This window comes from Lagopus leucura, unplaced genomic scaffold (genome assembly GCF_019238085.1).
Source record: "Lagopus leucura isolate 7727_CA_CO unplaced genomic scaffold, USGS_WTPT01 Super-Scaffold_100029, whole genome shotgun sequence".
NCBI classification, from domain to species: domain Eukaryota; kingdom Metazoa; phylum Chordata; class Aves; order Galliformes; family Phasianidae; genus Lagopus; species Lagopus leucura.
The window spans coordinates 6,891,149-6,918,659 of record NW_024962280.1 but is presented as its reverse complement, the minus strand read 5'-3'; the positions used below and the strand labels follow the sequence as shown (position 1 = coordinate 6,918,659).

At 37.9% G+C, this 27,511-nt stretch overlaps 1 long non-coding RNA gene across 2 annotated transcripts in view; it reads right to left on the bottom strand.

Annotated features, from left to right (window-relative positions):
• The window catches only part of LOC122185475, a 219,364-nt gene that overhangs the window by 134,739 nt on the left and 57,114 nt on the right, over nucleotides 1-27,511 (bottom strand). The gene's annotated exons all lie outside the window — the stretch shown is intronic.

Below are 27,511 nucleotides of genomic sequence, written 5' to 3'. Positions count from 1 at the left end.
TGAAGGAAGAAGGAAAGTTCGCATTTCTCACAAATTTAGGATATCTTCAGATATTAGTGTTAGTTGGAAAAATTTCTTAACCCTTATGTTAAGGATAATTAATTCTTCTTTTCCTCCTTCCTGATTTACATCAGCACCACCCATTTAGTAACACACAATTCCATGCCTTTCTCCTTTTGACTACCACTGCTGCGACACTGAAGAGAATAAGTGAGGGGAGGAGTGAAGTCAAAAGGGTGGGGAATGAAAAGGGAGGGTTTGGATGGGGGAAGAAAGAGATGAAGAACAAGTGGAGGTCAAAGCAAAGGAAGAAAGCAGGAGAAGAAGTGAAAAAGCAAGAGAAGTGACTTCTGGGAGACTTGGAAATGTTCTGGAGAAGTGACTAGTAATACATCCCTTAGTCTTTCCATTTACAGCACCTTTATATGCACCTCCAGTAGGCTGAAGGTGCTTCAGGATAGCAGTATTTCACCTCAGGAACTTTTATTTATATCCTCATGTCTAGACAGGACAACAAACACTGTACGGAATCTACCAGAGCTGGGCTCCAGTCCCATTACCAGGCCTTTGCAAACACATTTTGTTCCCCTGTATTACTGCAAACCCCCCGAGGATAGGATGAGCATCCAGGGCCACGCAGGGCTCCCTGGTAACAGAGAACCAGAGCTGTTCGCCTGCGAGCAGCAGCCATGTGCTCAGCTCATGCTCATCTCCTGCATGGATTCTTCCAGGCTCACCTGTGGCCTGGGCCACCATCCTCTGGCACAAGTGGCACTTTGCAAAGATAACACGTTTTTTAGATTGTAGGAGACAAAGGCCCCAACCTTCTCATGGCCAAGGAAGAAAGATTGTCTGTTCCACATTAACTGCTAAGAAGTTAGAAGAAGGAGGATGGATGCATGCCGACACAAGCAATGAGTGCTGAAACATTTCTTTCCTTTTCACGGTTTTCTTACGCCCTAACTGAAGCATAAGGGAAAAATATCTCAGGAGTGTCTTGCAATTTTCCACCTTATTTATGCAAATTGACAGAAACTGCATCCAGTCAACAGCTCTGCATCAGTTTACAGTAATTAAAAAATCCAGCCTTAAGTGTCTGATCTGAACACTCCATTGGCCATCTTGTGAATTTGAACACTGCTGAAAATTCAGGCAATGAATATTACACATCAGGCTTTCCAGACTGATGGACATAGAAAAAATTTTTTTGCTGTTTATTTCTGATAAGATGGAAATAACCCTAGATGACTGAATCAAGAACTGTACGTTCATGGGATAACACCTGTAGCATCAGACCCCTCAACCCTGGCAGCCTGGGCTACCTGCACTGTAATCCGCCGTCACTGGTACGTTGCTTTCATCCTAAGGAGACGTGTCCAAAAACCCATCCCTGTGGACAGATCAATAGTTCTACAATACTGGTTTGATCGTTCTCTGCTAGCCCTAAGGTGGCATACACAAAGAGGCATTTTGGAATTCTTTGAAGTGGTTCACAACGCATGTTACTGACCACATGGTATGTATTCTGCATAGTCTCATCGACCTGTTTGTAAAGACCTCTGCCTACACTGAAAGATATTTAGGATGGAACTTGGCAGATCCAGACTGAAAGCCTCAAGCCTCTGAAAAGCAGTGCCTGGCTCTGGGTGGGGATGTTTGTGGATGGCTCCCTCTGTGTCTCAGCATGGAAGCTGAGTGGAACACATCTAGAGAAATTTAAGAGCCCCCGCTTTTTAAATAGACCACAGGTATTGTTCAGAACTTCATCTTTTGGGATAATCTACAGGTCCAGCAGATCTGTACACACACAGATTAAAAAGAAAATCTTTCAACAGATGGCTGTTTTCTCCAGTCACTTTCTTCAGCTGATAGGACCCAGCAGCAAGACTTACACTTTGTGTCCAGGACAAATAAATAAAGGCCTAAAATCCTGGTCAATGTGCTTTGCTTCAGCACAGGATACACCATTAACTGGATAACTCCTTACCCACAAAACTCCGCAAAAACATAGTTAAGTCTTCCCATATCAGACCTAAGCTTCTAATGTCTCTTTCCAAGCATAATGTAAAACATGCTATAGAAACCCAAAATAAATCCAGTGAAAGCAAAGGGATGCCTCAACACTCCTGGGTTTCAAAACTACAAATCTTCCAAATCTACTCACAAAACTTCCAAATCTACACATGAGAAAAGGGCTTATTTTTAAAAGCAAGCCAACAAATAGCTTTCTTTTACTGATTCAGCTTTAGTTATCTCAAAAAACAAAAACAAACCAAAACCCCAAACACCTCAAAACCAAACCCAAGGAAAATCACAACACTTAAAAAATATAAGTTGTATCTGTAGGTTTTTTTTTTTTTTTCCCTTGGAAAAGGGGAATTAAACTATTAAAGGACACCTTGTTAAGTAATTATATAGCAACATCACTGTGCAATTAAATAGCCATCAGTCCCTGCAGCTGAGAAATTTCAGGTAATTATTCGAAGATAATTTAATAGGAGAATTACTGTATTCAAGAAAGCATTAGCTAGTAATCTACCTCAATTAAAGCAACCAATTAATTTCAGCACCTTGATAATAGTTGCCTTTTGCAAAACTATCCTCCCCTACACACACACACAAATTGTAAATTTTAAAATAATAAAAAAATGTGAATTTGGTGCAATTCAGCCTCTATTTTAACAGTTCCCATCCAGAGAGTTTGGGGTGTATTTGTTTTACCTTATTTTATCAGCATTTATTAGTTTGGTTTTTCTGTGGGCAAAACTATACCTGCAGCTGTAAGTTAGAATAATGAGGTGTGTGCACAAAATCTGTATAAAAGGAATAAACATTTGTCTGTTCATACCAAAACAGAGTGCAAAAAGCCACATAATAACTGAAAAAGTGTCTCATTGTGACAACGTGTCTTCAGGAAATTATGGGACTCTCTCGCAAGTTGTGCTGCTGTACAGAGCGCTGAAGACAGAAGTCATTAATCACAGAGTTGCAAGCAGTGCTTATTGTAACAGATTCTGTGCAAGAATAAAAAATGCACATCCCACCCAGCAGTGTGTTATGTAGCAAAATGTTTTGTCAAAGCCAGAACACACTGGCAGTTTTTTGCTGCAATGGGGAATATCAACAGCTTTCGTACTGGTGAGCTTGGGCTCCTTGAATGGCACCAACACCACCAGAAACATGGAGGCCACGTGGGTAATTTCCAGGGAGGCACAGAAGAGAATTAGGCACCCAGATCTTACACAGATTCAGTGGTTGCTGAGGTCCTAAATTCCTTGCATTTCTTTAAAAATCAAAATATGTAACAATCAAAGAACAGTTCCTTTTTCAGAAATATCCTGTCATGCAGATGTTCACTATTTTAATTACCATTTTCTCAACCAGAGAAAACCAGATCTGTATTATGTTTTCTTTCATTTCCTATTTAATTTGTTTTTAAATAGAAAATAAATGATGGTTGCAAATAAAAGAACACCCATGTGATTCAGATCTTTATATATTCTCCATATATGCTGAGGGTTCCCTTCCCTCCCCCTTACACCACAGCAATGTGTTGATGGTAGACTGAATAAGTGCTCTTTTATCTAAGCCTTGAAAATATGCATAAACAAATACAAAACTCAGCCTTGGCAAGACTGATTCATTTAAGAAAAAAGAACTATATAAATGTTTAGAGGTTTGTTTTTGTTTTTTTCCCCCTTTCTCTTTCATAGGATGAAATGAAACATAGATGTGAAAATCTCCGCAGTCCGGATATGGAATAATCCTACATTGCAATAGTGGCTTTTTTGGAATGAGTCTGGTCTGCACTGTGATTAGAGCCATTACCTGTTAAGTAACTGAAAGTCATGTAAAATGTGTCAGACTGTGGCCCCTGCCCCACGCCTTTGTTCTGCTTTGGTTTTTATGCCAACAGCTTGCCAATGTTCCCCCTACTGACCCATCCATTTAATTCAAGAGTACTCAGCATTACCTGACCCATTAGAACCATCCCAGGATTTGGAGAGGTAGACTGCATTCCATTGCTTGTTGTGTGGCTATTTTTTTAGCCCATCATTATTCCCAGCATTTTTCTACAAAATTATCATTGCAAAACATTTTACTGAGCAAATGCAAACGGCATCAAAATGCCTCCAAACTCTTGACAGACTCGATGGTGTTTAATATATTCCTGAGCTTTTGCTTGTTGCGCTATCTTCCTATTTTGCCTTTTTATTACCATCACTGAGTAACCTTTAAGGCAACAGAGAAAGAAAGCAATAATAAAAACCCCACAAACAGATCCATTATATGTATCTATTCCAAAATCTGTGTATCACTCTCCACCCTGATAATCAACTAGGCACTTCAGCATATATCTGCCTTAAATCACATTGATTAAAATGGGATTAAACATATATCTAAAGCCAGACTCATTCTTAAGTACCTTGCCTAGTAAGAAAACAAAGACAGGTATTTCACTGACCACTGGTTTTCTCACCTCCTCATCTAGTGGCAGATAGAAGAGCATGTATTAGACAGCACTGGCACAGCCTCTTAAGCCTTTGCAGGTGGTTGTGATCCCTGTGATGGAAAATCTAATTTTTCTTCACTATTGTAAAGAGGGATGAGAAAGAATATAGCACCACAGAGATTAGGGAAGAACCCTAAAAAACTCCCAATGCAGTCTGCAGGGGCCATGAGCTGAACAGCAGGTATCTTTGGGACTCCTGCTCCCCTTTCTCTCAAAAGAGAAAATACAATGGTTCTTCATACCAAGCTAAACAAATAAACACAAAAAAATACCATATATTGACAGGATTAAAATCAGAATTTATCAGGAGGCTGCAATACAAATTATAAAACCAGAATAAGTAATTGACAGTATTTACTATTGAGAGCTACTATTCTCTTGGCATCCAGAGTCAAATTATACGTGCATTAATCCCCCAATCACAAGTTCACTCTCCGAACAATATAATCCAAGTGATTAGAGAAAGTAGAGATTCATCCAAAATAACTGCAAGATACCTAAAGGATTTAATTTGCTCCATCCCTGTACCACTTGCTGTTCTAATTATCATTTCATCCCGAGTTACTTGTAATTTCCTTTTAGTGCCAAAAAAGACGTACGTTTTCTTAGCATTTAGTAGGAGTCTGCTACTAATCAGTCATTTTTCAACACTTAGAATTTTTTTTTTCACAGATTTAATACATATTTATCAATTGATCATCCATAGCAGCATTATCTGCATTGGTAATTGATTAAGAAAACATTAAAGAATTTCGGTCTTAATAGGGATGCCCTGAGAAGCTTCCTCATATCCAACAACAGGTCAAATTCACAGGTTCTCAATTAAGCACTCTGCCAAATTGAGATCATTGAGATTCTTCCCTAGGACTGTGTATTATTTTATTACCTGTTCTGCATGAGGAAAAAGAACATCAGCTGAGCCCCTACTGGCAGTGAGGTACGTGACTGAGGGACGTGGTAAGCAAATTTGGTTTCGCCAGGATTCAACACCTGGTGTCTGTTTCCTGTGACTACTTTTAGGGGGCAGGCAAAATGACAGGCTCACCTTTGTATGACCGAAAGCAGAGGTAACAATTTTAAATCAGTGAAGAATGGTAGCACAAAACAGCACACTTCTTTTCTAGCAGAAAACAAATCTTCTGAGACACAAGTTTCAAAACTTGGGAGGCATCCTCTAAAATGTCTCCCTTCTGCTAAGGCCTGCAGGAGGAACCTTGTCTCTTCCCGCAAGCCGGCAGTTGGAGGGATGGCTGGAAGGGCTGCCAGCGGCTCACCCCAGGGCAGCACGTGTGCCCTCAGCATGCAGCAGCAAGCCTAGGGACCATATACATGAGCAGCTTTCTCAGCATCAACAAAAAAAGCATAGCCACAAGAAAATAATACTCCATACAGACAGGTCCCACCTTAACCCGTAAGTTCTTCCTAGCAGCAGCCATCTGTGTCTGTCCACAAAGCCTTTTGTTCCAACGCTTTGTACCCCAAATTTAAGAAAAAAGAATCTTTTTTCAGAAAATGAGGAAAAATTATTACAGAGAGATTAAAGGTGAGGGGAGAAGGAATATTTTAGGTAAGACATGGTTAGATACAGAGACTTTAATAACCACAAGTAAGGAAAGGAAGTTCAATTTAAATTTCTTGCTGAACAGAACAACACTGGCAGTTTACCATCACTAAGGCTGGGAATGGTTCCCTGCTAACCCCACAGATGCTCGTGCCACCCAGTTCAGTTCTAACACACACTGCAGGGGGAATGTAGTTCACACATTTAGAGATCTGATCTGAACACTGATTCATTTCAGGATGATGGTGGGATTTTTGTTGCAATAGCAGTTGTGGATCTAAGCATCAGTGAATGCTGAACAATCACCTCTGCTTCAATACTGCCAATCAAGCACATTAAAACAAGTAGCATAAATATTCTTATTATTGGAAACAAATTTGTGAATGCTTCTGTTATTGTTGTTTATGGCTAAGTCACTATTAAACTTTGTCGTATGAGAAAACCAACTCCACCACATTCATTAACAGAACTGGAAAGAGAATAAAATTCAACTTAAAACAATAATTCCAGGAAAAATATTTTCCTCTCGTGACAAGTTGTTAATTGTCTTAATCTACTATCAAACAATCTCTGTCTCCAGTGATGAAAAAGAAATTGGGCATCATCCATTTTATCAGCTACCATCTCCAAGGATCTTAGGATGCTGTTTTTAAGAAATGGCAAACAGAAATGAACAGAAAAAGCTCAGCCAAGTTATCAAAAACACTTATACTAAAAAAGCTCTGTAAAATCTAATCCTGACATCAGTAGGTTACAACTTTGCATGTCCCCAGGGCACTAAAATAATACTCTTTAGAACAGCAGGTGGACTATTTTAGACTTCAGCTTTCTAGTTCTAACAAGGCTTTTACATTTTTTTTTCTAGGAATTAAGGATGCTAATCACAATCTCCAAATGTGCATTGCTGGGTTGTAAAAATATTAGACCACAAACTGACATGGCAGCAATGCATTATGCTGCTGTGAAGGAGTCCTAAATAGGAGGAAAACTTGAGATTCCAGGCCTGCCATCACAAAGGTCAACATAATTGGCCACATACAGCAAAATCAACCCCCGTGTCTTCCCCTAGCCAAGTCGACTGCCAAGGAAACCCTTTCTTCCTACTGGGATAAATGAAGTCTAAAGCAGAAGGAGCAGGAGGCTTGGAAATTTTAGATTTAAAAATGTAAAGAACCCAAAAAGATGGCAGCCAAATTTATCCTTCATCCTAAAAAATGACATCCAAATTTAGCACAAATGACAGTTACAAGTTTGAAGCAAGAAATGCCTAGGATGAAACATTCACGAAGTCTTGATAAGTACATCTCTTATAAATTTTCCTTGGATTCAGAAACCAGTTAGAGCAGAGAACAGAAACATGCAGTGACTAAGCCCATAACAAGCATAAAGGCCCCTTGACATAACATAACAAACAGGTACAAAAGATTAATGAAGATTAAAGAAAAGTTGACAACCTCACCATTAAAATAACGTGCATTGTGAGTTCTTTAGAACTGAGCTTGGGCATCAGTAACTCATCCAAAAAATAATGGATGTGGAAGCAAAACTTGCCTGGAATATTCCTTCTGATCATTTCAGGTCACATAACCAGAACTTTGCTGCAACTAAGGTCAGCATTTTTGCTAACTGATATTTGTCTCATTGGCAGTAAGAGATCCAGCTACACTATGAAGTAAATACTTAAGAAACAAATTTCTTAACACTGCTCCATCTGGATAAATGAGTTCTCCATCAAAAACAAAGCTCACAATTTCTTTGGTTGCCTACAGGCTACCATGAAAAGAATACTAATCCTATTCAACATACAGCCTCATCTCAAGAGAGAAACCTTTTGCTTTTTTTCAGAGATTTAAGAAAAAACTAGCAACATCCACAGACCCCGATATCCTACCAATGTTTTGACCTCGGTACTTTTTCAGCCACCAGATCCTGGTTTTACCAATAGAAACCCTGAAGTTTCACATCCCATGACTCTGACATCCAAAATAGGACCGCTGATCCTCCCCTCGAGAACTCTGTAAAGCAGCAGTTGTGACAATATCATTTGCAAAGGAAGGATGAAGGATCTCTCTAAAGATGAAGGGAGAAGGATGCTCTTATGCAGCTGGATATGAAGCACTGTCAATAGAAACTACATCTGTGAACAGCAGTAGCAAAGCTCCAACCCAGCTCTGCCTTAGGCAGATACATGAGGAGCAAGAAAACACCCCAAGGAGTTTCTTTTCTCCCACAGCACATTCAAACACTGACAGATTATCTCTGATAAAATAAATCTTGCACTAATTATGAAGAAGATCAGTCACAATGTAAGGACACAGCTAGTTCCCCAACCCTGCTGGTGCAATGCAGCTGCCGGCAGGGCAGCATGGTGAGATATAAGATGCCATTCTACAAAGGGCGATGAGATGTCTTTGGAGTGTTGCTCAAGGCTGCCCTTAATCCCGGTGCTCCTAGCCATCCAGATCGCTCCATTTCTGCACACCTTTGGAGAATTACCTGCTTGCAAAAACCTCGACTGTCAAATAGGTTGAATGAAGTACATGGCATAGAAAGCCTATGAATAGTAGGGAGAGAGGGGAAACAAGGAAAGCAATGGAATAAAAACAAGAGCACCACACATTTTATATGCTGAAGAAATGTATTTTCTAAATTACATGCAGACTTGTTTCCATTTTCATATTCTTTACTGTGGTTTTTTTTGGTTTTGTTTTGTTTTTTTTTTTTTTTTTTTTTTTTTTGGAAGCTACTGAAAATGAGCGTAAGAGACAAAAAAGTACTTTGCCCTGCAGGAATACAAAAATTGTAAAAGCACAGGCAGCACTACAGAGGAGCAGTGCCATTCACTCACAAAGAATTTTGTGCATGTAGATGGCTGATTAATTGCTGGCCTGCCTAGACGAAGCTGCAACGAGCCAGATACTGTCAGCATGCCATCTGTTACCATGGAAATGCACAATGTTCCTGTTTCTGACAAACCCTTGAATACTGGATAGATTGTGCCATATGTAAATAAGGCAAATTAGTTTTCCTATATCTTCCAGACAAGGTTAGACTAAAAGAAAATATATCTGTTTAAACATACTGTAACCTCCAAGATGGGAACTGGGTAAATCTTCCTTCTTTTTCCCATAAAAATCTCATTCAAATTGTTGTTAGAATTGAAGCACTGTCGACCAGCATTAAGAAGCATAAAATTAATTCCCAACCAGTAATGTTTACAAAAGCAGTGCTAAAAAGAAAAAATACATATGCTGTACGCATACAGCACTCACTATGGTCATTCTATTTTTACTTCCAAATTTTTCTTTCTTTCCTCCTCCCTGCCCCCCGCAATGGGGCAGTGTTAAAACATACGTGAGAGAAAAAAAAAAAAGAAAGAAATTTGTATGGTGAGATGCTGTAGTTTGCATCATTTAATCAAAATGCTAGTTTCTTAAGAGATGCCATAGTTTTTAAACAAGAAAGCATTTCACTTAGTAATTTGAATATTGTTACATATATAGCTGCAGCATATTAATTCTACTTAAATCAGAGGGGCTGCAGTAGCATGCATGTGTAAGGGTCCAGTTTAAGGATTTCAGAAGCTAGAGCCTAAGTGGTTGTTCCATGTTATCACGTTCCCATAAAAAATTACAAACTCCAGGGTAAGAAATTTAGAACTTAAGATTTTGATTAGTTACTGCATTCTGCAAATTTGTATAAAACAAAAAGCAGGAAGATAAGAGAGAACAACAAAATACACTTAATGCACTCATTGACAGTAACACATTTTGGGTAGCTATAAACATCAGAGCATACTGCCTCACTAGGCTGAATTCTCCTTGACCGTGAGCACTTTGCAAAGCACAGACAACAAAATATGGCTTTACACTAAGGCACGTCTATCCCCAAAAGTATCAAGGTTAGTATAAACATCAACCCCAAGAGCATAAAACTGATATGGAATTAATACCATACATGATCCCTTTAGCCAGATAACAACATAAAATGAGGTGATAAAAAGGAGCATCTCCACAAATAGACTGGAGCCCTTCTGAACCATGAAATAAGTGTGAATCAAAGAGGTTCTAACAGCGGACCAGCACACATTAGTCATAGGACCAGAGGAGCAATAGCGTCACTTAAGTCACTTTTCATTATTTTCATCACAAGTGAACTTACTCCACAACTCACATTTTCTATTTTCACTCTATACCTTTATGGGGTAACATAGCATTCTGATAGAATAGAGACAACACTATCTAAATTGGGATATGAAAATGTCACAGGTCTCACAACTGTCAATGTGCAACATTGTGAATGCAGGCTTTATGGGTTCTTTACCTGCTTCCTGCCCCCTGCCCCACAACTTCTTTTAGTGCTTTCCAGCACTGAGATTGATGTATGGTATAACAATGGCTGAGCACTAACCTCACAAAATTAGCAGGCAGCTGTGTATGAATATCTACCTGATAAGAGAATTAATCAGTAGCTCCAGTAACAATAAGGTTAACACGTTCATGGTAAACACATCCTGTACATTTAATACATTTTTATACAGTCCATTTACTGATACTCAACTTGCAACACTGTGAAATGTAACTTCTAAAAACTGAGCAGCCATTTCCAATATTTGTCAAAACATTATTGCTTGTTTGAGCCTGACTCTACAAACTTAGAATCCTTAACTATCCAGAACTTCATCACTGCAACATTTGTTAAATCAAGGTGACTATAAAATAGAGAAAATTTAGATGAAACATATTAGCTATCTTAACTTTATTTTACAAAAATGAGGCTTGTTAGGATTAGTCGCTGCTCTCAGCAGCATTCATGGTATCACCTGTGACAGCTGATTCTGTGACACTGACTTCTTCCCCTAGAAGCACATACTGCAGTGCCTTGAAGTTCTGCTCTTCTCCTCAACCCTGAGTCTCCTGACTGCAAGAGCATACAGGGAACGTGACACTCACCGACTTCAATTGTGCTGCCTGCCCAAGTACAAGGAGGAAGTCAAGAATCTGAAGAAGGGAAGATTGATGGGGAGCGTGACTGTGAAGTACCCATTTCGAAAAAAAAAATAAAAAATTGTAGTTACATGAAATCTTTCATATTTTTTCTGAACACCTTCCTAGCAGTCCTACTTACCAAACAGTGCAAAAGCATTCCATGAGAGTCCCTCACATCTAAGCAAGCTGACAATAGCATTCTATTTAATCAGCAAGCAGAGCACTGATTTGCCAAACTGAGCAGCTGAATGGTGTGCTACGCCTGCTATGTAATGTTTTGTGAATGTGAGAGAAGAGTTCAAACTTTAAAAATATTCTATAACAAAAATCAGTCTACATCATACCAAGTAGGTCATCTTCAGCCTGAAAATGAATTAATCTCAAAACAGAAGAGACATTATTAGTTCATACTTCTGCACATTGAGCCTAAGCAATCTCTGTGAGCTATTACACAACACACAAGAAAATTGTTACTTTCAAATTCTCTGCCATTTTTAGTAATTAGGTAAGGTCTTGCAGCAGTAACCAATGAAAATTTGCTTTGTTTAATGTTAACAAAGTCTGGGAAGTCCATACAGAAAACTAATTCAGGTAAAAGTCAATCATAACCTGGTGTGTATTTAGCACTTAGCTTTCAGGAATTCATCAAGCGCAAGTCACTTGAAGTTGAAAAAAGCTGCTTTGAATGTCACTGTCATTAAAGCCATAAGAAAACTCTCACCTATAGTGGAGGGAAGCTATATTAATATATTCTAATAGTTCTGTTGAAATACAGACACACAGTGATGAATATAACTGCAAGAAATGTTTCAACACTTGCAAATCGCATAGAGATAAGAGCAAATGGATGCTAACTAATTGCTAGTAATTCCTGGTTGCGTCTAAGATTCCCTACTTGGATGCTGCCAGAAGTTATCCTGACATGGTAGGTTTCTCCTGAATTAACAAATTTTTCTGGTCGATTCTATTAGATGAATTGAGCAAAAGGGCTGGATGAAAGACAAGCTGACATTTCTGCTGAGCCAATGGACAGACAGGTTACATACTCTTTGGGAGTATATAGTCAGCATGCATCCGATCGGTCGCTTCTCATCCTCCTGATGCTTGGGAGCTCCTACTGGTACTTTCTACAGCAGCACATTTAAAAGCAGATTCAGGGAGTGGACTTTATTCCTCAACAACATCTATAATTGCAGGAGGTGTGGGTCTGACCTCTGACAAAAGAAAAGGTCCTAATAGGACAAGAGCATTAAATTTTCAGATAGTGCCTCAGTGAGACTGAGTGTGGCCATGAAGCACCGGAAGCCAATTTTCTCGTGAGTATAATATTTTTGGTTCCCTCTAATAATGTCTGCTGGAATAAAGATTAGTTCCTGTCAATAGAGCTCCTGGATATTCCCTGCATACAAAGCATCTGATTCAAACTCCCTCATGCTGTTTGATTTGCAGCACTTCCTCTCTGACATTTGGTAATGAGTATCTAAAGACAATTAACTTTCTACACACGGATTTTACAGTGCAACACGCATGTATGAAGTCTCACCTCTTTTGACAAAACTACAGTAAAGCACTTCCATGGAAATAGTGTTAGAAATGTCATGAGAGATCACTCAATCGAAAGAACCAGAAAATGTTTTATAACAGATTCAGAAGTGCTGTGCTATAGCACCTGCAGAAGAGGAATACAATTGGTGACAACCACCTGGGTGCTGCAGCGCCACATCTGTGTCCCCTGACATCACCTTTACTCCGGAAGTGAGTTTGACAGATTCCCCTAACAGCAGCTTTTGGTTTGTTTTAAAACATTCCTGTCTTCCCACTCTTTGGATAACCTGTGTCTTTAGAAGAGGTCAGAGGTATCCAAGGGAATCCAAGCAGTATTTGTAGGTTTCTACCACGGTCTGGGGAAAAATACTAACATAACTCCAAGTACAGTGTGATGAAGAGTAAGAAAAATTAATTTCTAGATTTTGCTTCATTTTTTAGCATCTAAATATTGATCCCAGATAAGGTGTTGGCCTATCAAATCTAATTTTGATTTTGCAGTTTTGTTATGAAGAGAACATGAAGGACAGAAGCAAAGCTTTACTGGGGATAAGGCAATGAAGAATGTCTTTGAGGACTCAGTTGTTCCCAGCTGTTTATCACAGAATGCATTTTCCATTACCTTTATTTTGTTACTCTTGTAATTAAGCAATATCCTTTGTGATTTGAGGTAGGAAATCCCACTTAGATATTTCCAAAAATGAATGTGAATTCTCCCAGGTTCAAGTCTGCTGGCACTAAGTTCAGTTCATGATTTCCAGTGTTCCCACATTACCTCTGAAAACTTCAGGTTCTTCTGGAACTCCATGAATGTCCTCTACCTAGGCTTTGTACAAAATTAAGACAACTAAAATTAATATATACTATGCACACAGAAACATATATTATTCCTCTATCACTCCATGAAGAGGACAGTGAAGAACACATGACAACTGCTCCAGAAGATCTTCTTGGAAACATTATCTACCCAACCGAGCTAAACGCACTCCATCCTTCTTGGTATCATTAGGAAAAGGCAAGAGGAAGTAGAATGGAAAATATGCAAACACTCATGTAAGGCCATACACACAAGGCTATAAACATACCTACCTGCAAATTCACCTTAATGCTATCTTTTTTTTAAAAAAATCTGTTACATGACAGCATCTAAAGGATAAAATACGCAAAACTAAAAAGGCTTAATTGAAATCTAAATGGTGATCCACAGTTGGCATATGTCATCATTGTCATTTTGTTTTCATAGAGTGATGTCAGTTCTTATCTGCAGAGTGTTTAACACTATTTGACACAACAAGGGCAGGTATGACATCAAAAATACCTAACAACTTCCTTCTTCAAGCATTTAGTAAGAACCTTTCAGAGGTAAGCTAACCATAACATTGATAGAACCTTACTAGTCAGATCCCTAAACTCATTACTTTGAATTATTCCCCACCAAAGCATTGTCACAAGGCTGCACATGCATACTGTCATAAAAGCATATTCCAAGTTACTTTTTATTTTGTGACTTTTTGTTAAAATACTCAGAACTTTCAATAAGTAAAGCATCTGACAGTACCAGTAAACACCGCTATTAAGCAAACAGCTCTAAATATCAATAAATACGAGAAAGATGTACGTTATGGCTGTTTCTATTTAATCATGAAATTTTCATTTTATGCCTCAAAAATAAATATATTCAATATATTAGGAGCTCAGCAGAGAGGAAAAAAAAACAACAAAACAAGAAAACTCCAAGATTTAAACCCTTTTTCTCCCCGCCTCTGGAACAACAGATGATATTCCTCTAGCAAGAGAATGACGCACAGCTTTATCTCAATTTCTTCTGGTAAGAAATAAAACCATCTCTTTGAATGCAATAAAGTTATTTTTAATTCATCTGAAAATTAGGAGCAGGAACATTTGATACAATTTAAGAGAACTTCAGCAGTTGTTTCCTTAAAAGAGCTTCTACCTTTACCTAACGGTACTTTGGCATTCACAGTATTATCCCTACATCACTCTTGATGGCAGTCATAGTGAAGGTTTCTTTTGAAACTCGCGCAGATTAAATTGACTATATTCACCTGGTCAGTCAAGTAAAACAATATTGCTATTGAATACATTTTCCATTGTGACTCCAATTTTGTTTCTGACCTCTAGTATGATTTTGCCAAATCACCTCCTCTGTTCTTCCACACTTACTGAGATTATAAACTCCTAGGAGTGGGGCATCTCTTTGTACAGTGGGCAGTATAATCAGGCTCCAACCACACAGCACAGACATCTCAGTAACTGTCATAAAAACAGCTGAAAACTATAAACCATTTCTGGAGGTCTTTCCAGACTTTTAACCCACCTAGCATCTCTGCAGCTTGTAGAAGCAGCTGAAGTTCTGCTCTGTTTTCAGTAACTTCTTACGTTTTCTCCTCACTTCCCCTCTTTGTACAGCTTCATCATTTTGTTGGCATTGAAACTGAACACACAGTGTTCAGCAAGGAAATTTAAGGTGGTAACTAAACCTCTACAGAAACCGAGGAGCTGCTAAGCACTTCGTTTTATAGATAGCCATGGACTCTAGGGATGACCAACTGCTTTTAACAGGAAGCACACTGCTTGACTTTCTAGATTCAGAATTTTAAAAATACACACATTGTGTTCATTCTTTTCTACATTTTTGGTTTCTTGAAATGTGATGAAATGCAATGGATAGAAATTGAAGTTTAAATAAAAACTACAAGGATTAAAACAAGTTCATTTTGAAAATAAAAAAATACGCAACAAGTTAAGCAAAGTTACTCAAATCCATAAGTGTGGCATGAAGTTGTCCTTTTTGTTGTTGTTGTTGTTTTTAATAACAGGGTTCCCTGAAGCTTTTATACCTGCCCATCACATCTGCCTACCATTAAATTAGCATTCCCCACTTAAAAAAAACCCAAAATACACTGCAGAAGTGCAGCCAACTTGCTCAAATGACAACCAGCTACCGACTAAAGGTTTATTATCCCCAAACCTGGGGAGATTATTAATCTGAATTACCCTATAACATTTGAGGAAAAGAAATGTTAGTAAATCTTGTGAGCTTTTCAGTCTCTTTACATCTTTTTAATGAATCTGCTTAATGAAATAGTGCCTCTTGAATGCTAACACATCTTTGTTATGAACTTTATGCTAGAAATTGACTCTGTCACCTATTACCCAGTTACAACTTTTAATCAGACAAATGACTGATGAAACAAGCAGTTTTTGGATAGAAAAATCCATTCTGATGGTCTGGTAACCGATTTCACGTCATGAAAATTAGCTCCATTGTTACCACCTGTTGTAGCCTATGAACTGATATATAGGACACTCACTGAAGATTTTAATAAAATGCATACTATTTCCAGGGCCAAGCTGCATTTAAGTGTTATTACAGTGCACTGAAAGGAGTTACAACTAATTTGTGTAGAAGGAAGATATCTGGTAATTTCGTGGCTGCATCTCATCCAAGGTTCAATAAGCATTAACATTTTGGCAACACGCTGCCATAAGAGGGTCTGTAAGTGCATCAGGATGGGAATCAAGGCATATTTTCAGCAAATTGGCTCAAAGATAACAAAACGTAAGAAAAATCCCAGCACAAGTTCAGCTCTAGAACAGAAAGAAGTTCTGGCTGGCACACGTGGCAAAGAAATCGATCCCTGTATCAGAAAGACCATTTGAAGTATTTCACCTAGGTTCCAACAGTCCATAGGCCACCTGCTAACATACTGTGGTTGATCAAATGTCAGCAGTGAAATTGGTGTGAGAACTACCGCTTCAAGACTACTCCCAAAGGATCTTGCAATTAATTTTTTGTTGCAGTGCAGAGCATTTTTAAAAGAGATATGTCTGGCATCCAGAAGTGATTTGAGAAAGGTATGGATTTCTTAAATATCTATCATTTAAAAGAGCAATAGAAATGCAGAGAGTGAATGAATCATGAATATTCCTTGAGAAAAAAGGCTGGGTGATCAGGAGGAATCCCCTACATGATAAGGTAAATCAGCATAGCTTCATAAAGATGACATGTGGCAGCAATACACTAAATATTCAGCAAATAAGCCTTGAAGAAAAAACTTGGCAGTTTTTTGCACTGCAGCATTTGACAGTGACAAAGTTTAGCGTTACTCAACATCCCTTTGTTAACATTAGATCTATCAGTGGTAAAATGAGAATGGACAGACTTGCACTTAGTTTATATCAATATAAACGTAAAAAACAGCTCCGAAAACTGCATTTCAAGGCAGCAAAGACACAGATCATTAACGTAAAACAAATACAAATTTCTTGGTGTCAGCTCAGTGACGTCTCCAAGCCTTGGACAAACAAACCTTCCACCAATTGCATCCTGACACAGAAGTTGGGGAACAAAAGCCTCTGAGTTTTTCCAAGGTCTTGACAAGACTGGCAGTAGAGAGGATATTCCACGATGCAAGGGCTACTCTGTGTGCATTTACCTTTGCTATCCAAACATGGACAGAATCCACCATCACTGATTTTTACAGAGAAAGAACATTAGCACAAGCCAGCCATTCTACCTTGCTCTAGCTACAAGGTTACTCTCATTGCATTGTTTTTTACAGCAAAAATTTGTTTACCATGGTTACATGGTTCATTGGGTCCATAGCTTGATTACACTGAAAACAGCTCTTTCTGATCTCTAAAGGAATTGGAACTGTGCTTCATAATACAGCTCCAATCAACCACCCCAAGAGAGATGGCCAGGACTTGTGGCTGGAAGGATGCATAGTCAAGGGCCACAGGCAAAGCAGCAGTGGGGAAAATGAAGAGTTTTGCAACATCCAAGGTGAGCAATGTCCTTCTGTACAGCTTCATTGGCAAACCCACCAGCTGACGCAAACAGATGAACAGTCTCTCAAATTTCACTTACTTTTGCCACCCAATTAGCAGATACATTCCAGAGTTACATCACGTATCTCACTGACGCCCTCTACTGAAAGAAACAGTGTACTTAATTGCACTGTAGCAACATAAAGCTACTATTCAGTATCCCGTTCCTCATACTCCTGGTTTTCACCTAAACGAGCCAGAAAATTCTCCTATCTTGGCCACTACCTGCATTCTGCAGCTACAAAAAGACCATGCCATGGTCTCCTGCACTAAAACTGAATGTTCCTAAACCAAAGGAAATATCTATCTCCCCTGTCAGTTTGGATCATCGTTTTCCACGTAAGAGTCTATCCTGTGATTTTAGTAGAACCATTTTTTCCCATTTGTCTCAAAATATTTAGATTCGGATTCCAAATTCGCAACCATGTACAGTGACCTGAACCACCTGAACCAGAGAGACAAAGCAAAACCCAAGCTTAGCAGCTCTCAAACATTTACATTGTGGTGAAAACTTTTGAAGCAGGGTACAATACTGGTTTGTAAGGGATTTTATAATCTAAGAAAGAATTATAATGACATTACCTATCCTTTTCTTATTTTGCTCCCTTTAACTATTTGGACTCCTACAGATGCAAAGCTGGTTTCAGACCCAAAACCCCAGCCCTCCAGTACATACTGTATACCTGTAAGCAGAAGCCATCAATCAATTTGTATTTTAAAATAGGATAAGACTAAAAATATTCCTTCAGAAACATGTTTTCTTTAAGAAAACATACTTCAAAAGTCTACACGGGATTTCTGTTAATAAAACTGCCTCTATAGGTCAAAGATCAAAAATTAGCGAGGGTCCACAACATGCAGAGCTTTAAAAAATGTCACTTCCTTTCATTTTCAGCATAAGAAATGGCCAACTTGTTCAGGGCAAATACTTGTTTGAACTGAGGATTTTATTATTAATCTCTGAAGACTGCTGAATTTAGGGTCACAGTAAGGGTTGATTAGGTACAAGGTGCACAAAGCTCTCCTCTGTCAATGCTATTGAAAGAAGCAAGTAATTTAGATTCAGAATTGGTCTTGGATTGAAGCTCACTCCATTACCGACCATTTTCAATTTCAGCTATACAATAAACATCAAGCTCAGCAAGGAAATTAGTACATTTGGTAATGTATTGGGAGAGATGGGTGGGTCTTTGACAAGATGACACTTATCACCAAAGCTTCAGTTAATGAAACCCTTGAGTGGTTTCTGCGTTTGACATATTTTGACATTTTTTGAAATCACATCCAGCAGGTTTTTTTTACCCCACAATGTTCTTCTTTATGAGAAAAAAATCCATCCATCTTTAAAATGAGTACTGAAGTACTGCAATATTATTGGAAAAAAATTAAAGAGATGCTGACTGCACTGAAGGCAGAGGGAAGAGAATCTGACTTTCTTTAAATGCAGAAAGTATAGTGAGGTACGTAGTATTTAAACTGAGGAAACACCAGAGCTAACACATTTCAGAAGAGAGCTAGGATTTCAACAAGCATGTCTGTGTTATTCCGTTTGCACTGAAAGCACTGTGAACTGTAACAGGAAGTCTGACAGCAATGTGACTGCAGGAAGTGTTCAGCCTTAAGTTCGCCTCCTCCTTACCTTACACATGCAAAAAATTACCACGAAGTACTTCAGATTGGCCATTAATAAGATCAGTATATTAGACTCTCTATTGAAATATGAACTCGTGAAACAACTTTCCCTGAAATACTTTCACAGCAGAATTCTTAAAGTTTTGTTTAACCTGGTGTTCTGTACTTTTATTTAAATTTAAAATAATGAGAGCAAATGAGAAAACTTACAGCTGTAGACCTTGAGCAAACTTACTGTACAAAAGACACCAAAATATGTGAAAAAAATAGAAGAAAATTAGGGAGAGTGAACAATTGCTGGCTCTCTGTAGGTGATGACCCACATCCTCCACAATAGTTCTCAGATCACTTTAAATGCTGCTTTGTAGCAATGTGGCACCTACATTGTAAGACTAGAATTAAAAAGGGTCAGAAGAGACAGAAGACTTAGAGATCTCCAATTCTGAGCGGTTTGATATTTACTCTTTTGCTTTCCTGAAAGCCGAGGGAAATTATTATGGATTCATATATTTCAATCTCACACAGCTCTATTATTGTTCATTTTTAAATTCAGAGCTGAGAGAACAATTAAAACAAAAAATACAAAGCCATCTAAACAGGGACATTCCTGAACTCTGCAGACCTACAAGGCAACACTTACAGCTCCAGTTCCCAGCCGGGTGGTCCTTCCCAACTATTTTTTTCCAGCACAAGTGGGAGGTCACCTTGAAGATCTCCGGGACAGCAATTGTATTATACAGGATACATACTCCTGAAGGGTTGCATTGTGTTGCAATGCAAGTTTTATTTAAAACTTTGCCCTCCCATGACTCCACTCTAAGCATTTCCCTTGCCTCCCTCAGTCAAAGTTTAAGGTGGCAGAGCACGCACCGTGCACATTTCTGCCCTCTGGAAACCCTAAAGAAGGGACGACAGGAGATGACATTTTCTGAACCAAAGAAATGCTGTACCATAAAAGAGTTAATGATTATTTCTCTAGCTTTAGAGGATTTGCTTTGTTTAAACTGGAATTGTTTCCCACAACACTACGACCAAATCCACCACGTCCTCCTGAGTCTTGGGATCTTTCTGACAGTTTCAGATTACACTTCACCATGAGTTCAAACTACAAAATATCAACACAATTACTAAGTCTCAGTAGCACCCAAAAGATACACTACAAAGCCTGGCGAAGTTCAGTAACCCAGCGTGCTTCTGGGATTGCAACAAGCTCTACTTAGAGCACTAGCTCTAAACAACACAGCAAGCATTAATGTAGGAACGTCCAGAAATCTAGGAGAAATTCCAATAACAAGTTAAGCAGTCCCAGATCTGCATTTCAGTGCTGGAGATGGTTTGATATAGATTTTTTATATGTTAGAGACATGTAAGAACAAGCTAGATAGATCTCACATAGCTCGGTTAAGTGCTTTGTCTTATCTGTACAATTCCTCTGCAATTTCAGAAGGACTGGTAATAAAAGGAACCTACAATTCTACTGGCCACTCTAAAAAAGGGTAACTGAAAATACAATTCATATGTCATCCTGTAATCTCAGTGAAGAAGAGTGTGGATCTACACATTTTAGTCTAGAAAAGTCTAAACAAATAATAAGATGGAGAGTTTCAAATCACTGGATATTATCCCATTGAACAGAAGTAAATACTTCCATACTACTATACCACACAATGCGGTATGTAATTATTTTCTGACAGCATTTAACTGAAAGCTGGGTGGTTTTCATACTTTTGACTGGAGAAAACATGTAGCCTGTTCCAGTAATAAAGATACCTGTCTGTTTGCAGCATTTTGGATCTCACACACTGAATAATCCACACTTATTCAGTCAAACGAGTTTAAATGGTAGGAAAATTCTTGTATGGCCTCAGTTCCAAAATGTTTTTTTGATCCTGTTAGGCCCTCACGCACGCTGCAGTGGCCGTATCAGAGAAAAGAGCAAACTGAGCAAGTCAGTTCTGCGAGCGGGTTGAGAAGCTCTCAACCTCTGGGAATGCCTGCAGTCCACCCTCTGCAGGATGGGGTAACACTGTGGTTACACACCTCCTTTCTTTTGTAAATGTCCACTTGTTTTGAATATCTTCACATGTAATAGATTTCTGCAATATTCTTTCAAGAGAAGGTGGAAAGAACCAGGAAAATCACACATTTTTTGGACAGCCTCCTAGAGGTGTCTCCATACTAAAACATGATATACAATCCAATGTACTAATCCAAAGTTCTCAGTCATTAAGCTTCTTCCCAATTACATCTTTTCCCAAAGGTTTGTGAAAAGCAAGTATACTTCCTTTAATATGTGCATACGTTTTGTTGATTGTTTGGGATTTTATAACTCAAAAACAGAATTTACAGGATTTCTCTCTTTCCACTTGAACATCTATACAGTATCATAAAAACTACAGAAACACCAAAACCCACAAACGATGATACGTTATAAGCGTCTTCTATGAATCAATACAAAAGAACTGCAGAAAATCCAACTCAGGATCCATCAGCATGCACACAGGGTATCCGTAGATATATATACAATTCCAAACAGAATATTTAGGCTTACCGAAAGCAGAGGGATCATGTGTGTGTATATATATGCGTATAAACATATTTCATATTTTTGTCACTGTCATGACAGAATGAAAATGTTCATCTACTCTGCAATCTTGGCCTTGTAATAAACAATTCAGCAAGAATAATGAGCAGATGACTCCTTTGAAAGACAATGTCCTTAGTTCAACTGCTTAGACTTAGCGTCCACTCAATTTCATTGTGCTCAAAGGTTTACTATAAAAGCTCTTCTCAGAAATAAGTTCAAGGTTGCCATTTTCTCCCTACTTTAAACCGCTCTTCTAACTCCACCGGCTATCTCTAATATCTCTTAATGCCTCCCCTTTGACACCTCCCCAAATGCATCATTTTTCTCAATCACTCTAATGAAAGACTTCTGACTCCCTCATTCTCCCTCTGTTCATGATTCTACTTTGACTATAAGTTCTTCAGGTCAGGGTCTATCTTTCTCTTCTCTATGTACCTTATAGAATCATAGAATCATTAAGATTGGAAAAGACCTTATGCTTTATAAAATGGGGATCTGGACCAACAACTAGAGCTTCCCATATCATAGAATACTAATAGTTACCATAATAATTTTCTTATAAGGAGTTTTAGATTTTAGCAGCATTTATAAGCTTTCTAATGATCTTCACACTACTGAATTGAAACTGTCCCAAGAGCATATTATATTTAGATCTACAGCTTTACAGAATTTGTTATGAAGCTTAGCCTTGTGGGTTGGAAAAAGAACATTACCTTAGTTGCTCTAATAAATTAGAGCACATTTTACAGGTATGTCTGATGAAATGACAATTACAACAAAAAGATTAGAGAAGGAAACAAATATAAGGCTAAAGAAGAGAGTACCACATACTATGGAGCAGAAGAGTCCAAAAACAATAAGGTAGACTCAAAGGCAGTGTCAATTTTCACTCTTCATTTTAACTCCACTCGCTCACCTTGGAGACAAATTCAGTGGAACAAACATCTTCATCTGTGTACTTCGTGTACCCTTACATGAAAAAATCCCACAAAAAAATTCCAAGTTTTAGCATTTGTAAAGGAAACACATATAAAAAGATCAAGAAAGGGATTCAATATAAAATCCTAACATTTTCAAAGCCTTTCTTTCCAATTTCTAGCTGAACTGCTAAACAAACCAAACCCAAAACTTATACATACAACAGCACTGACTTAACTGTTGTTGGAACCTCATCCTCCACACTTTGTCCCATTACTGAAGTTAACATACACGGGTTGTTTGCTTTTAGTAGAAAGTAAAAGAATCCTATGTTTAATTAGGTTTGACAGTAAATGGCTGCAAGTAGACTGTGAAGTGCTGAATGTGATGTAGGAACATGGCAGCCCCGCTTTTGCTGCTGTTATTGTTTGTCTAGAGAAAGCTTTCCACAAGACTAAATTCAACATGACAAGGTGTCTGTCTGCACCATGACATCTGTATCACTACAAAAGGGAAAAAAAACACAGAAATTCATTTTTAAATGAAAGCTTAAAATGTGTAGAATAGCATGAACGAATACAGACATATCAAGAAAAATATATACATACAGCCCCCCTTTTTCTGCATGTTTCTGTAGAACATGTTATACCCAAACTGTTTTCCCATTAATTCAGTAATTTTATTCTATTCTACAGTATTTTTGTTCTGTGGTAGACAAACGGTTTCTTATTCAGCTTCACTGCTTTTGTTACTATGAGTATAAAATCTTAACATTTGATTGCATATCATATAATTTGTTTTGTTCCTGAGATGCTGAAAATGTATGTACATTTAAAGATGGTCTAGTCATTTCAAAGAGAAAACCAAACGGCTTCATATACATTCCAATTTCTAATATGTATTTAAGGTATTTCATTTTTTCTTAAAATTAGCTACCAGTTATTTTCCTTCCAGGGCAGCTCCTAAATATATTTCTTCTTTTAATACCATACAGATACTGTAAACAACCAGAAGAATTTCAAAGCATTAAGGAAAAATGGAGATAATAGTTATAAGAGCTAAGTGAACAATGGCAAAGGCTGCCAAAAGACTTCAGCTAGGATGGAATAGGAACACAAGTGAAAAAAGAACATTAACTTCCTATGGCAACAGAAGCATCAGATACATGAGTCAGGAAAGATGAAATAGTCAGTTTAGGTATGGTTCACTCATTTGACATGAATTTGTTTACATCAAAAATTTTAGAAAAATACGACAAAAATGGAGGACATTTGGACCAAAAAGGATGTCCCAAAAGAAGGAAGTGTTGAAAATTCAACACACAAAGAATTTTGCTTTCCATTTCAAACAGCGTCCCTTAAAGCCATACTAAAATCTTAGCACGCAGAAAAGGACCATTTTCCAAATCCATCTTTCAAACTTCCTTCCCTTCCCCCCCAACTATTTTAAGTTATTTCCCTGAATTAATAAAAAATGCTCATTTACAGAGGATTGTAGTTGTGACTCAATCTTCTCCCTTATAACCCAGCCAACCTCAACACTCTGAAAAGTTAAGAAGCATTTTGCATTCACTGCCTTGAACTACAATGCAGCAGGAGAGATTTTGTTTCAACTTTCAAATAAAACACAGAACACATCATAGGCTTAGAGCAAAACCAGTTGAGCAAAATCTCTCAAACAGCTGAAGTTGTGTGAACTGGGCAAGTGGAAGAGAGGCGTATACTTCTGTGTTACCTCTTACCGACATCTCACGGTGTTCATTACAGTTAATAGTGAATCTTATTCCATTGTTCTCATAAACAACTGAATAAATTTCTATGAAAGGTTGAGATCAATGACAATAAAAATGAGAGATGAGCGGAAATTAATAGGAAATTTCCTGGAGTGTTAGAGAATTGATGTAAAAAACTGAAAGAGGTGAAGAATCAACAAGTAGCTTGGTAACTCCAAGCAGGGAACGTTACTCTCCAATATCCTCAGTGAATGAAAAACCTTACAAGTGAGAATAAAACTACATGGATATTGGAGATTTTACCCCTCCTCGGATTTGCATATTTTGTCCACTTACTGTATTTTAAGAAATGCATTATTTTTTATGCAAAAGTTTACACCTATCTGATTGGATATCCCTCAGTTTGCACTGGAAAGTTAGGATACGTAAACAGTAACAGTGCAGGGATGACCCTGTAACTGTAAATATACATCCCTATTTTGTAGTAGCAGGTAGACCAGTGACAACAGTCTTTAGGATGACATCAGCCTTCAAAATGTCTCCTTCTGATATAGAGATAAGGGTCTATAATGAAGTAAAAGCAGCATAGGCATTAACAGAGATATTTTGGCATCCATACATACAAAAACTGAAATTTCAAATAATGAAATAATGCTCACTTGCTCTCAACAACAAATCAGAAGCAGCAAATCATATTTTGATTATAAATAGAATCAGAAATGACAGATCTTCACATTTTAAGCTATGAAATTAAAGAAGAATCCACGTTTAAGATATATGTAAGTGCTATTGCCTGTGTCTACAGCGGGCTTAGCAAATAACTAAATAAATTTTGAGGAAGATTTTAATCTCATGAATAAAATGATCCCATTCTCAAGATAATTTACATATAGTGAATGAAGTGGCACTCATCTATTTTCTTGTTCTCAGCTTAAAAATGAAGCAATCGTATTAATTTAACAGACAGCACTGATTCTTTTAATACTGTGTTATAGAGCAGTACATAAATTGTAACGTATGCCTGAATACAACTTTTAATTATTTTCAGAGTTGTGAATTATTTTTTAAATTTTAAATAATTTTTGCATTACAATGCCACAGAAAAAAATACACGTAGATGCAGTCATAATTGCTAAATTTTTTTCTACCTTATATAAAACATTTTGAACAGGTGGACCTTAAGAAAATATTTATAATTATTCTTATACTGTTAAAATTATTTCAATTTTGCATCTCAGCAGATACACATCCATACACCAGAAACAGGTGTTCATCAAAAGGAGATGATAAAGAGAGACTGCCGTCTCGCCTTGGAACCTCGCCTGCATGGTGTGACGACAGATAAATTAGAAAGATCCTGCTAAACATCTTTCTACACTTCAGAAGACGATTACACCTTTTTAAAAAGGCAAAACATGCAGTTCAATTACTTATTGTCTTGGCATGTGGTTGTGATGAAAGAAGGAGTCTTAAACCTCAATAGAGCTAAACTAACTTCCCAGATGGCCTTCAGAAGAGGGATACCTTTGGTAATCCACCTGCACATACAGTAACTTTCTTCTATTTAAAAAAAACATAAACGTTCCTTCAGCCATCCATCCAAGTAATCCCTTTATTTAACATGGCAATTTGATGCACACCTCCTTCACCACCACCACCACCACCACTCCCCTTCCTCCCCCAAAAAACCCAACCCAAAACCAAAGACAACAATCCTGTAGCAATAACAACTTATTGTCTGTGGGATTACTTCAGTAAATTTATCTTTACTGCTCTCCTACTTTTCAGCCAGGTTTCACTGTAGTATTAATTGTAGCTATATTTTCCATTTAATATAAAAGCTATAGCAAAAATGTTGCATCAGTGAAAACAACCATCAACATGTGTGCACGTGCAACAGGCAGAATGGTGGATGGTGTAAATACCGACACAGACACATTCTAATATTTGAACAAAACAGGCTCCCTAGAAACCTGTAAGAAAATTCCGGTTGGAACCTGAAGAATCCAAAGTACTCTTATAAGCCAAACAGGTTTATTTACTGGTTTACTTGATAATGCAGTTAACAGGCATTTTCTGAGATGTGTATAAGTGGCATGTATGACTTCTGGAGACTAGAGTACCCAAAGTCTAACCTTTACTTACAGATTCATACCTAAGTTATTAAGAAATACATTTTAATCTTCAAATAAGGTTAAGGCACAGACAATTGTATAAAGATGGGAAACAGAAGCTCATCCTACTGTCTGAATTTGTTACTACAGCTCTTCTTATTTGAACACAACAATTTGGAAATTATTCAAATGGTCGCATAGATCTGAATGAGTGAACGGCAGGAAAATCATCCCAGGAAGAAAAGGATACTTTTTTTTTCAGTGAATGTTTCTTTGTGAAAACTCAGGTTTCAACACAGGAGTCCTAGAGTGGGTTCAATGCATGCTACTATATTGCAATCCCAAGATTATCCCATAGGATCTTACCATTACAATCTACTTCTTTAGCAAGTAGTAAAAAAGGAACTTACTAAAGGCAAAGCTGAAAACTAAAGCTAGTTTCTCTATTAATTTGTTATTAGTTATCTGTGACATGATTCTTTTACTGAAAGGGTTGTTGAGCACTGGAATGGGCTTCCCCAGGGAGGTGGTTGAGTCACCATCTCTGGATGTGTTTAGAAACCATTTGGCTGCGGTGCTCAGGGACAAGATTTAGCGGAGGGTTGTTAGTTAGGGTAGCATGGTCAAGTTGTGGTTGGATCTGATGATCTTTAAGGTCTTTTCCAACCTGAGCAAATCTATGATTCTATGCATTGCCAGTGCTGGCCATAAGAAACCAACCCTTCACATTTCGAAGTGGGCTCTGTTAGTGAACTGACAGGCACAAGTTGATTAAATCACATCATTTTTGACTGCAGAGACTGTTGACACAGAAACAAGCTTGAATCGTGGACTCGGAGCTCATATTTCCTGAAATCAGTAGACATTAAACCCATCAAAGGTTGAAAAGAAAACTAATGATGCTTTGTGATATACACACAGTCATTTCAATATGAAAATGAATCTGAAGTGCAGGTATCAGGAATGCTTTACTCTAATTTTGTGCTTATCACGTTTAGCTGCAGAGCTGCATTAGAGATGAGGCAGTCCAGAATCAATTAGATGCAACCCTCGAGCCCCAGACTAGA